Below are 13,884 nucleotides of genomic sequence, written 5' to 3'. Positions count from 1 at the left end.
TTCTGTCCCATCCTATCAGCTGATGTCAAGAAAATCTTAATAACAGTGTTTTGAGTTGTTTATGCAATAGGAAGCTCCTCCTATGTGAAAAGCTTCTCTGCTGACATTTCTAGGAAAATTTCTTATTGCTGAGTGCTGCTTATAATTGCCCAGGCTTACTGAGTAAAGAAAAAAAAAGTTACTATCCTACAATATAAAATCCATGAAGTCTGTACTGGAGTTTGGCAGGAGAATGGAAGTTGTTGCCAGGATATGGTTTCTGACCATCGTTGGTCAGAAACCATATCCCGGCATCAGCACCTATTCATTCAGCCAAGTTGTCTTACAGATATCATGGTTGGTATACTGGACAACGATTATTGTGCAGAGTATATGCATAATATATTGATTTTCAAAGGACTTCTATTAGAAACAAGGACTTCTGATAGGTTAGCACAGACTGGAGCTCCGCCAAGACTGCTTGGGAAGGTTGCCATCCTGGGAGCAATGAGTAGTGTAAGCTGAAGAAAAGAGGGGAAAAAAGGCAAGACTTGGCAAGGTTCAGTGAATCGGCTTCTTTTGTCTATTTTCTCGGCTTGAGCTTCGGAAAAGAAAACCATCTTGGGATAGAGGAAAAAAACAGAAGTTTCTGGTATTCAAACTTAGAATGATATTAAAGTCGCTTGGGATTTTTAAAAAAAGATGATATATTAAATTTGCTCATAAGTGACTTGGGAAGCAACCTTTTTTAAAAAGAAGCTATCATAGTGTTTGTTTTGTACATGTAAGATAATGCATATGGTATCTGAATTTTGTATGTATAAGATTTCAAAATGGGAGGTGGGGCAAAAATGAAGATTCTAAAAGTGAAAACATTCTATATAGAAAAGAATGCTATTAGTTTGTATGATAAAAGTTATTGATTTATTTTTAAAAAAAATTGGGTGGATGCTTTAAAATTTGAAATAAGAATATAAATTTTCCTTTTCTATCTTCATAACACTGCAGTTATTAACTTTTAAAGGCTAAAAACTATGATGTTTAAATTGATTAAAAAGTCAAAGTGGAAACTAGGAATGATAGTTCCTTATTAATTATCATAAAATAACAATTACAATAATAAAATATTATTAAAAAAACTTTCCAAGGAGCCCCTTCTAAGATGCATCCTGAGATCTTCTGTGAAGCAAGAATACATCAGAATATTTTCTTAAAGAAAAGCATTTCTTTTTTATATTTTCTCCTCTCCTGGCTTACATTCTCCTTTCACTATTTATTAACTGTCAGTGGGAAAGACCAGAACATGCAATTGGAAGAAACCACTGTGTGCTTGAAAAGGAACAAGCAGTGTTGAAGATGGGATTTCTACTATTGCCCACCAGAAGTTTGGGGATTAACCTTTTATAACACAGGTGTGAGATCAGTCTTCTTTTTATATTATTTCTGGATAAAAATTGTAGAACAGAAAAAGTTACTTCTCTTGTGTTTGGATGGTGGCAGAATTAATCACTTGATGAAGAATGTTTTTACTGGCTGTATCTGTAATTGCTATATCTGAAAGAAAAAGTGCCACAATAATAATTGGTTAACAATAGATTAAATTAGATTCATTGTAATTTTAACTATGGATTTGAATATTTAAGATGGAATCTGTAACTGGCAGGAAGTAAGTTTCAGTGAACTAAATGGATTTTAATGGTCAATAAACATGTATATTTAGATACTCTTTTCAGGACATAAAAGAGGAATAGTTTATGTTTTACTGTAGCACATGTATGAAATATCGTGAATCAAGCCTTGAATTATTTTATTCCTGATTGATTTTTGAAACATGATTGATGTGATGTGTCATGTATTAAAATTAAGTTTCTTAAAACAGTTTTCATACAAATTTGTGAGTACAAGTGAACATATTTATAAATGTTTTTATTTCTATTTGTATATTATTGTTGATATCACAGCTGTAATTATCAAGATATTTAGGCAGAAGTAAATCTATAAATAGTGAATATAATTTAAAAACAAAGCATTAAAATAGACTGTTTTCTAAATTTATATAGTATGAAAATTGATTTGTTTTATTTGGATTAAAAAAATGCTGAAAATTTGCTTAGTTGTATTATTTCCAGAAATCATTACAGCATTATTCTTAAATGGTTCATTGAATAGATAAATCCCATATATGTTTTTAAAAGGAGATATTTCATGTTCTACTTCATTTTCTAAAATTAACATTTTATTAATGGAGTATTATTGTATATTTTATAACTGAAAAACTATTACAATTAATGGAATTAAGATTTTGGTTAATCTTTCATTATATACATTTAACTCAATCCAGTCCATGTCTAAACTTTAAAATTCTATTGATTTAAATGTTTAAACATATTTTTTTAAATGAAAGGGATTGACAGTTCAGTTCTGTGCGTTTGACATATCCTTATATCCAGTGGGACCCATTCTAATAATTACCAAGTTCCTGCTACGCTTATAAACCATCTATCTGAGATTAAAATTTGGGAAGTACTACTTTCAAGATCTGTATTAGATTATCCTTACTGTACTCAATTGGGGTTTTTGTGTGTGTGTGTGTGTGTGTTATGTTTTCTGTTTTGCATACAAATCCCAAACAAAGGATGAAATATGTTCTTATTATTTAAAAAAAAAATCTACTTTTATTTAATACTTTACAGCTAAATAATGTGCTTTAAATATACTTTGGATAATTAATTTTAAAAGTATTAATGTATTTGTTATTCTTCCAAAACCTTTAAATCACCTTGTAAACTGAGTGGTTACAGAATTAAGGAGTAATTCTGATTTTCCAAATGGAAATTGCATAATAGCACAAATCTATATATCCATATTCTGGAATTCTGGAAGATTTGGGATTAATTCTCAATAGTTCAGGACTCCAGTTGATAGCTTTGCTACATAAAAAGACAGATTCTTAATATGAGAATAGGTAAAACTACATTATTTAATGTGAAATGCTTTTTAAAGATATAATTTCCAGTGAAATATGACCAGAATAAGTTCCGAGCAAGTTTCATGGAAATCAGTAATATTTTCAGCATTATTGATTGAAGCACATTTCTAACATAGTATGGTTTTGGACTAAATAATACGTAAAAGTTTTTGAATATTTAAGCTCTAATCTATATAAATTTGTCAGGAAGTAAGCTGTACTGAATGGGACTTAACTCTCAATAAACATGTATATTTAGAAACTATTTTCAGGACATAAAAGAGGAATAATTTATTCTAATAGAAAGTATCATTGCTAGCTTTGTTAATGTACTATATGGATACAATTATTAGTCATTTTCCCCTTAAGTTTTGGAATATGTAACCTTTAGGATAAATTACAAAATTAGGAATGCAGAGTTTGCAGCCTGAGCCTACTATGTGACCTCAAATGCCTTTGATGTAGTCCTCAGACCCTGTGCAAAACCTGTATTTGAGTTTTAATTTTTAATATGGAGAAAGATGTTTATAATACTTGAACAATATTCTATTATTTAAAGAAGTATTTTATTTTTTAGTTTTAATCAAATTTAAATGTAATTTAGTCTACTTCCCCTCTATATTTAGTATGCATTGCCAGACATAACCATCATAGATCATTTGTGAAAAGGGTTTCATTACAACTAAGTTTTGTCTATATCCCAGGACATTTTTTGTTTTTGGTGTCTTTGAGTCAGTGTTGAGTCAGTCCTGGTGACTGCCTGGACTAATCTCTGCAATTTTCTTGGCACATTTTGGAATGGTTTGCTATTGCTTGCTTCCTAGAGCTAAGGTAGAGTGACTAGCCAGCATCACCCAGTTAGCTTTGTGCCTAGGACTCACAGTTTCTAATTCCTAGCCTGTTGCCTTGACTGCTTGATCAAACAGGGTCTCTGTCTTAGAACATATCTTGAACAGTATAATAGTCTTGGATGGTTTTGTTTTATTTAATTCCAGATGACAATTATTTCTAGACTTTATTTATATACATGATAACTTTCTGTCATTTTAACTTTTATTATAAAAATTAAAGTTAATAGCTGCAGATAAAACCAATAATACAATGTATAACATTTAATAACAGCACTAATTGTGATAGAATGTACTATACTAAAGAATTAATAATATGGAAAAACATGTTCGTAGAAATTATCATGAAAGCAGTAATGAATCAAGGTAAAATCTTACAAAAAACTCACCATTTTTTTTTAGGGAAAATAATCTTATAAAAAACTCTTACCACTTGTTTTTTAGGGAAGTAATATTTCATGGAGTCGATTCTCTATAACAACAGTTGAGCAAACAGCAGAGTTTTGAGGCTACTTTGGGCAACTTTTTTCCAGTGAAATGGAAAAAAAAAATGATGTTCCTAGAGCGTTAATGTAGTTATACTCCTATAGTGTTAATAAGAGAACAAAGGATGAGTTTTGGGGAAAAATAGTGCAACATTTCCAGTACAGGTGATCTGGAATTAAAAATTATTTAATGGAGTAACATACGTAGATGGATATTGGCTTCCTACAAACAGAGGGAATGGGCAGCATGCAAGCAGTATAAATGTCAAAGAGAATACAGCAAAATTAACTAGGCCATTTAGAGACCCAAGAACAAGTACAATTGATTATTTGCTAAATATCTGCTTTGAAAAGGGCATGTTTTGAAAATGTATTTTAACCATAAGAATATTCATTTATATGCATAACAGAGAAATGAATATAAAGTATGATGGAGTTGTAATTTATTATGAAAGATTAAATTTATTGTTATGAAAGATTGAGAAGATAAGGAGGATAAGAGGATCTGAATATGTGACAGACCATTGTTTAGTGATGTCAAGTACACATCTTGTGAAAAAGATTGTGATGGGGGGTGCCAAAGAGTAACTGTGGAAAGAAAAGAAGATATGAGAAAGTAGATGAATCTTCCCACAAAATGAATGGAAAGTAGGTATTTTGTGGAAGTGGCTTGGAACAAAAGTGAAAAGAATTAAGCTGCAAATTGCTATAGAAGTGATAACTTCTTAATCTTAAACGTCAGCTTTGATATACTCTAAATTAAATGCTTATAATGGATTTTACAGTAGAATGCACCTGTCTCCAATATCAGAATCTTCTTAAATTCAATATTTCTGAGGATATCTTATTCTAAATATGTAGTCCACTTATAAATAAACTTGAACTCTGCATGATAGTGATGCTACAGAGCCAATGTGGTCCAGCAGTGTTGGATTAGGATCAGGAACTAAAATTTCTATCAAAATTGGTTCCAGGTGCAAAGCTTTTTGATTCATTTGTTATGAACATTAACAACAAAGTGAGTCATACACATTATTCAAGATTTATTTGCAAGCTTAAATACTTGAGAATGCAAGCAAACATATATCTGAATATTTTCTATTCTACTCTACTCTCATTTTTTAAATAATTTACCTATAAAACATCTTTATGATTAACAAGTATTGCTTTCTTCAGTAGGAATACTTCAATTTTGGCTTAGATTAAGTGGAAAACCATTATATAAGGCAAAAATAGCAACGGTATTGGCTGAAAATTATTTTTAAACTCCCATATACTTTACAAGGAAATTATTTTTTCCTAATACTTACTCTCCATAATGCCTGGGAAAAACAGTGATTAAAATTTGTGTAAGACTCATTTAATAGAGTGGAATCAGAGATTAATTAAAACTTGGAAATTTTTATTTATTTATTTTACTTCAAATTTATATACCGCCCTTCTCCCTAGGGACTCAGGGTGGTGTACAGCCAAATAAAAACACATAATAAATACATTAAGAACAGATTAAAAGGAAATATCTCAATTTGGCCCAAAATTTAAAAAGACAAACAAATTTAAAATCATTTAAAGGATTTGTTAGGCCAGCCCGGCTTGTTGGAAAAGGTAAGTTTTAAGGGCATGGCGGAAGGCACGGAGGTCTTGGATTCTCCTTATCTCTGGGGGCAGCTGATTCCAGAGGGTGGGAGCCCCCACAGAGAAGGCTCTCCCCCTGGGGGTCACCAGCCTGCATTGCTTGGCTGATGGCACCCCGAGGAGGCCCTCTCTGTAGGAGCGCACGGGTCAATGGGAGGTCGTCGGTGGCAGAAGGCGATCTCGAAGATAACTAGGTCCTATGCCATCAAGTTCAAAGAAGGAAAGCCAACACCATCAATATTTACAGTTTACTTTAGAAAACTAGCACATAAGAGTATATAATAGAGATGCATAAAATTATGCAGGTGATGTTAAAATATCAGAATTGGGACTGATTAAAAAGAAAATATGAGGTAACACTTGATCCATAGTTAAAATAATGGAATTCACAGCCATGAACTTGCATTTTTTTGTTTTACTTTTATCTTTCAAAAAAATACATAGTGCTGGTATACAAACAAGTGAATAATCAACTCAGAGTTCTCATTCAAGGCACAAATGACCAGGCTCAAATTATTCTACATTAGACACATTATGAAGACCTGGGTCTCTGGAGAAGGCTGTAATACTAGAAAAGATGGAAGGAAAGAGAAGACAATGATCAGCAAGTTGGATGGACTATTATGTGATGAGTGCACTGTTGGAAGACCTTAAGAACCAGTTTAGGGACATATCATAGAGAAAATCTATGTGGTCATTAAGAATTAATGATGACTTGATGGCACATAGTCCCTATTTTGATAACAAAAGTTGGATAAAAATGTGCTTTTCTTTTAATAGAAACAATAAAACCCCACTGGTCTTTGTAAAATAATAATTTATTACTTTTACTTATACGTTTATTTTTTTCTCTTCAGAAACCTGTTCAAGAAAAGTTACAGACTAGATTTATCATCAGATCTGTCCATTGAAACATTACCTCAATATTTCCATTATTTAACAATAACTAATTTGGCTGATAGACGTACCTGAACATTTTATGAGGAATTCACTTTTTCATTGGGGTTATGAATGGCTGCTAATTGTAATTGCTATATATTTTCTCCCTTGTCTTGAATTACCAGTGAAATAATATAATATTCTTACTTGTGTAAGTCAAGGAATTTTACATATTATCTTAAAATATATTTTTATTGGATAAACGAGTTGGTAAAATAAAGAAATGACAGTTTTATTAAAAATCATTTTAAACATTATTACATGTTGCTTATATAATGTGACCCACAAAATTGAATGCAGTTTCCCTGAAAAATGCTATTATCGGATTAGAGTATTTTTGGATTTTTTTTCATGCCTCAAGATGGGATTTATTTTATATAAATACTAAGAGTTTTACACTATAAATATAACTCGGTTTAGTCTTCCTCTTATTAGAAAAGTCATTTAAAGGCGTTGTCTATAAATAGTCATCCCATAAATGAAGAACGTTGGCAATGCAGGGCAAAAATATATGCTCCTACTAGAGTCACCCAAGACCCAAAGGTCATCCCAGTTGCCCAAATGAAACAAGCACCTATCAGGCAGGAGCAGTGCTAGAGCTAGATGATCACTTAACGACAATGTGGGACTGTCACAATGGTAAATTTTTCCTGTATTTAACTAGAAAATCATATACATAGACAAGAAAAAGTAAATGATGATGCTAGTACCAGATATGAAAGGCCCCTCAGTTGAGAATCTGTTGTCTTGATTGAAGCCTTAAGGACACCTGTTTGCCACTGTTGCCATGCAGAAAACCTTCAAAGACAGAATTACAGAGGGAACATGAAACACATGAAAGTTCAACACAATAAAGATGAAACGAACTATACAATTTGGTGATCTCACCAAATTGGAATTGAATTGGACATTTTTAGTCAGAACAGGTAATTCATGACTTGCAACCACAATTGGGAACAGAATTTTGGCAATTGAGCGAAACAATCATTAGGCAAGATGCCCATGTGACTGCTTCTTTCAATTATTGCAATTCCTGCACTTTGCACTCCTTCTATGCTGTCTCTGCTCAGGAACTGAAAGTCTTCCTTGCTGAAACCCAAGCAGGATTTTCAGCCCCTGACCAGAGGGTTTCCCTTACTTCCCTGAGGCACCCTGTGCTCTTATCATGTTGCCTTTCTTCTTCCTTAGATTTCGGCTCCCTGAAAGAATTGCCTGCTGAAGATTTTCAGCTCTGTGGAACAGAACTCTTCAGTGGGGTATAGAAATGGTGCTGAAATGCTGAAGTTTCAGTTCCATTCCTGTGCCCCACCAGAAGAGTTCAGCTCTTATTCACAAAAGGCAACTCCTTTGGCAGTGTAGGAACAGAAGTATTTCAGTTGTTCCTGCTCCTCACAGAAGCAGTTCAGCTTTCCTTTGCAGGCAGCTCTTTCATCCAACCCACGGAGGTGAGAGAGAAGTTGCAACCTTCCCTGCCATTTACTTTCTAGGGAAGCTGGCAGAGAAGTTTGCAAATGTTGATTACATGGTCACAGGGCAACTGGCAACTGGTCATAAGTGCGAAGGTTGCCCATCTTGACTGAGATTGAAATCACATGGCCGGGGAGAGGTGGTGTAATATTCTCCCTGGTTGGGAACGGCAGGCAGTGCTGGGTAGACTCCGTCAGTTGACCAATCAGGACCGGGTCTGCAATGACGTTAAGCCCTGCCCTTCCTCTTGCTCTCCAGTTTATCGACTCGGTCGACTTGGAGTTTGGTCTCCTGCTTTGGCTTTACGTCTTGCTTATCTATCTGTCTGTCTGTCTGTCTGTCTGTCTGTCTGTCTGTCTGTCTGTCTGTCTGTCTATCTGTCTATCTGTCTATCTATATCTATATATCTATATCTATATCTATATATAAAGTTCTTTTAAGAGCTATCGGGGCGATCGAGCAGAGCGCTTTCAGCATGGAGGATTCTCTCCTGTCCCGTGGATGGCCGCTCGCGGCTTCAGGCTGCCAGCTGGCAATTTACCAGGCAGGGCCTACGAGTTCGCTCTGTAGCCCTGTTCTGCACCGCGCTCGCCTCCTCCTCGGCTTGGAGGACGGTTTTGGCTGCAATTCCAAGCCTTTGCTTAGCAGCCCATCGTAAGAGGTTTAGCGGCCCGAATCACACGGACCATCTCCAACAGTACCCTGTTTAGAGAGCCCCATAGGTTGCTGCTTACTACCAATGCGAGCCTTTCCAGCTGGGCCCTTTTTCACGAATCCCTACAGCTAGGGCATTGGGCCGAGTCTCATTTAGCCTCCCTACGGGCTTCTCACATTTCTGGCAAGTCTAACATTCAGGCAGATTCTCTTAGTTGCAATATAGTGGACCATTCCGAATGGAAGCTTCATCCGGATCTATTCCTGGAACTGTCTAGCCGCTTTTGCCGCCCTGCAGTAGACTTGTTCGCTTCCCACGTCAATCATCAGGTTCCGCGTTTCCTTTCCAGATTTCCATCCCCAGGCGCGGAAGCGGTGGATACCTTTCGGTCACCCTGGTCTCGGGGTGTACTTCTTTATGCCTTTCCTCCCCTGCCACTCATCGCCAAGGTCCTCAGGAAACTCCTAGAGGAGAAGTCGGAACTGGTTCTCATAGCGCCGCACTGGCCTCGCCGGCCCTGGTTCTCGGATCTGGTTTCCCTGTCCACGGCCAGTCCGTGGCGAACACCGGACGATCGGATTTGCCTACTGCAGGGGGCTCTGGTGCACCCCGAGCCCCAATGGCTACAACTAACCGCCTGGAGACTGAGCGGGGATTCTTGACGAGGGCCAACATTCCACCTGCCGCTATTAGAACCATCCAGGCTGCTCGGCGCCCATCCACTGCTCGTATTTACGAGTCTATCTGGTGCTCCTTTTCATCATGGTGCTCGGCTCGCCAGATCTCTCCTACTTCGCCTTCAGTGGCTCACGTCATCGGCTTTCTCCAGGACGGCTTCGACTCCGGTCTTGCTCCTTCTACTCTGAAGCGACAAGTCGCGGCCTTGGCTTCCGTCTCCGCATGTGAATCTTTGGCAGCCGTTACTAAAGATCCTTTGATTCACCAATTTCTGCGGGGAGCCTCCAACCTGAGTCCCCCGGTTGTTCACCGTTTCCCTACTTGGGACCACTCAAAGGTTTTGTCCTCCCTCACACAACCTCCCTTCGAGCCCCTCCGGGTGACTTCTCTGAAGTTTCTCTCCTTTAAGGTGGCATTTTTGGTGGCGGTGACCTCCGCCCGTCGCATCTCTGAAATGGCTGCTCTGTCGATCCGCCAAGACTTATGTGTTTTCCATCACGACAAAGTGGTCCTCCGTTTGGACCCCACGTTTCTCCCCAAAGTAAATTCTATGTACCATCATTCGCAGGAAATCGCCTTGCCCAATTTTTGTCCTCACCCGTCTCACCGCCTCGAGAGGGTGTGGCACACGCTCGACGTCCGCAGGGCCTTAAGGATCTACATTTATCGTTCTGCCTCCTTCCGTAAAACCGAGGCCTTGTTCGTCTCGTTCCAACCTTCTACGATGGGAACCAAGGTTTCTGCTCCGACCTTAGGCCGCTGGATCCGTGCCACAATTGCTTTCTCATACGAGTTGCAGTCACTTGCAACCCCCAGTCGAGTGACCGCGCATTCCACCAGGAGTGCGGCCACCTCCGCTGCATGGGCGACTCAAGTGTCATTGGAAGAAGTCTGCAAGGCGGCAACTTGGTCTACCCCGACACCATTTATTAGACACTACCGTCTGGACATCTACGCGTCGGCTGATGCGGCTTTCGGCAGACGGGTCCTGCAACGGGTTCATGTTTCCTGATCTGCGGCTCGCCCTGACACTGCCCGCCCGTTGGACATCAAGCTTTGGGATGTCCCAGCGCTGCCTGCCGTTCCCAACCAGGAGGAGAATGGGCGTTGGTCCTACCTGATACGCCCGTTCTCTCCCGCGGGAGGGAACGGCAGGCAGCCCCCTCCCTAGTGGGGCTGAGCCGTCGGGTGTCGGGGTGGGGTGGGTTGTACTTACCTTTCCTTACTGTCCGCAGGAGACACGCCAGTCTGCAGTGATTACCTCGCCGATAAACTGGAGAGCAAGAGGAAGGGCGGGGCTTAACATCATTGCAGACCTGGTCCTGATTGGTCAACTGACGGAGTCTACCCAGCGCTGCCTGCCGTTCCCTCCCGCGGGAGAGAACGGGCGTATCAGGTAGGACCAACGCCCATTTTAAATGGCTAGAAGTATTTAATGGAGCACCCTTTTCAATCTTTTCATAATTCCATATCATTGTTAAATAAAAGGTTGTAAACTGAGGATTATTGTACTGTTCAGGATATGAAAAATGAAGAAGGAATAGTATTGCTTTCACAGCCAGGAACGTTATAGCAAAGACGATATTTGGGTACAATGCAATTAATGATTAAATCCTATTTAGACTGCAGACAACTCTTTCATATGTTTATCCAAATATCTGTTCTAACTATTGATGAAGAGAACTTCAGTAATCAAGTCCAATTTGAAATTATGCTGCTTGTGTGTGGTGATTAGGATGTCTAAGTTGGAAACAGCAAGAAGGAAAACACTGTATGCTTGGACTATGTGATCTGGGAAACAAATGAAGCAGAAGAATAACTTTCTGCCAATCCAATTATTACTTCATTGCTAACACAATCTTAAAGCAACTGAAATAATCTTTATAGACCTGGACATCACCAGATGGGATATATAGAAATCAATTTAACTATATTATTGGTACAAGGAGGAGGAAAATCTCACTTATAACAGCAAAAACATAGCTAAGGACTGACTGTACATCAGATCATAAATCTAGCCTACAGTCTGGTATTCCCTAGTCATCTGCTATCCAACTATTAAAAAGATTTGCTTAGCTTCCAAATCCAAACAAGATAGCCAATTGCTGCAAGACCTCTCCTCAGTAGCCAGGGCTGGGGTTGAAAATTTGTAGCAACCGGTTTTCCATTGCGCTGCTAAGTCACTTCATTATAGATGGGATTTCGTCATCTTCCTGTCAGGGACTGAGCGTGGTTTTTTTTTTTTCATGAAATCCTTTAACCACGCCCCCTCTGCTGTCGTCCTCCTCAGTTATTTCGCTCAGTCTACTTGTAGGGACCTGTGAATTTCCTCTGCTCGAGTTTAGTCTTAGTGTTAGGGAATTTAGACTTTATTATTTTTGTTTCACTTCTGGGCGTTTCATTAGTGGAGCAGAAGACTTGCTTTGGGACAGCTTGCGGCTGTGGCTGTCCCTTGTTTCTGGTGGTGAGGGGACTGGTTCTGGGGCTCCAGACCATCGCCTCACTGTCCATATGCAAGCGATTGGAGTCTGACCTGGCTGGGCAGCTCCAAAACGGTCTGCGCCGTTTCTCCTTAGCCACTGGTGAGCTCGTCGGTTCCAGGTGAGCCTGGTAAACCGCGGCCGCCATTTTACAGCTCCAATTAGAGTAGGGCAGCTCCGGAGTTCCTGGTAGTTTGACTATTCAAACTCCGTGTATTTGCCTCACTGTCGCTGCGGGGAAGCAGAATTTCAAACATTGCTTTTTTTCGCTGGAGCTGATCGTCCTGGAGAGGCTGCGAGACGCTGGTGCTGGTAATAATTTCGCGCCCTTTTCCCCTTGAAATTGATTGACAGTTGAGGTATTGGCGGTGTGAGGAGATTATCAATCTTGACCGCCCTGGCTGCCTGCTAGCTGCGGAGGGGGAAGCAGAGTGACAATAGTGGGAGGACTCCTACTTCTGTTTGAGGTACTCATCTGTGGGTCATTTGACTTGGGCGGCCATTTTGTGACTTTCTTTTTGGTGCCAAAACTGTTTCTACTTAACTGAAGCCTGCTGCCATTTCAATTTATTTTACTATGGCAGACCAGGAATTCTCATCTGACAGTGAGCAACCTCACTCACCGCCTAAGGCAAAAAAGAGTAAAAAATCGAAGTCTAAAGCCCCTGCAGTGTCTGCCAGACAGGATCCTGAGGCTTCTTCATCCAGGCTTCCTCCTTCTGCTGCTATGGACAGAGATGCCATTAGAAGGCATAATGCTTTGGAGAGGCAATGCGAGAGGGCTCAAAAGAAAGTTCAAGCCTCCTTGGTTCCACCTTCTCCCCAGTCTGAGGTGGAGGATGACTTAACTCATATAGATCCGATTCAGCCTCTCTCCACCTCTCAGGTTGCTCAGCAAGATGGTCTGACTGCAGCCCAGAGTATGAGCTTGGGGGTGCAGGCTATGGATATGAACCAACCTGTTAGTTTTCAGTCTATTCTTACCAATGCTCTAGCCCAAGCGTTTGCTTCAAGTTTTAGTCAACAGATGCCTATTGCACCTGCGACTTGCCATCTTCATGCTAACCAGTTGCCCTTTTCTTCTGCTAGCTGCCATTTTCATGCCAACCAGACAGTTCCTGGACCTAGTCAGGCTAGTCAGGCTATCTCGCAGGATCCTCTTGATAGTGAGGAGGCAGAGCGTTTTGAAGGGGAGGTTGAGGAACCAGAGTTTTCAGAAGATGAAGGTGTTGAACCTGATAAGCCTGCATTCACTACCTTATTCCGGCCTGCTGTGTTTAAAGCGTTGCTGCGTAAAGCTAAATTGGCAACCAACATGGCCTCTATCTCCAGTTCTCATGCCCAAGACACTGGCAGTCAGAAATCTCATAATGACTTATTTCCTGTTCCTTCCCAGGATCAGGACTTTATTCCCTGTCCAGAGTTATTTTCTGGGGTCATTAAGAAACAATGGGAACACCCGGGGGCCCTTTCTGCCCCCTCTGGGGCAAATTTATTGTGTAGACCCCACTCTGGAGAGCCTTTTGGCCCTTCCGTCTGTGGACCCTCCAGTAGTAAATTTATCATCGTCTACTATTTTTTCCTCAGATGTCATGGAGGTGCTCCGCTCAGAGGATAGGAAAGCAGAGGCCGCTTTCAGAAAGAGCCACCAGGCAGCTGCCTGGGCTGTAAGGACCACCACTTCGGCCTCCTTTTTTAATCGGGCAAATCTTGTTTGGCTCAAGCAGCTTAGGGACCGCCTTCCCCCGGA

General features: G+C 39.7%; 1 protein-coding gene across 6 annotated transcripts in view; it reads left to right on the top strand.

Annotated features, from left to right (window-relative positions):
• MSRA (methionine sulfoxide reductase A) overlaps positions 1–13,884 on the top strand; it is a 188,581-nt gene that overhangs the window by 6,559 nt on the left and 168,138 nt on the right. The window contains exons 1-2 of one of the 6 annotated variants that reach the window (XM_034421301.3): positions 318–336; positions 1,267–1,391. The exons of 3 other annotated variants lie outside the window; for them this stretch is intronic. The gene's annotated coding sequence lies outside the window, so the exon portion shown is untranslated. Of the gene's footprint in view, positions 1–317; positions 337–400; positions 632–1,266; positions 1,392–13,884 lie in introns of those variants that run through there. 2 more of the 6 variants (XM_034421297.3, XM_034421299.3) reach the window with 2 other exon arrangements.

Source organism: Pantherophis guttatus, chromosome 1 (assembly GCF_059756535.1).
Source record: "Pantherophis guttatus breed Tessera chromosome 1, ASM5975653v1, whole genome shotgun sequence".
In the NCBI taxonomy this organism is placed as follows: domain Eukaryota; kingdom Metazoa; phylum Chordata; class Lepidosauria; order Squamata; family Colubridae; genus Pantherophis; species Pantherophis guttatus.
This window is presented reverse-complemented; position numbering and strand designations above follow the sequence as displayed.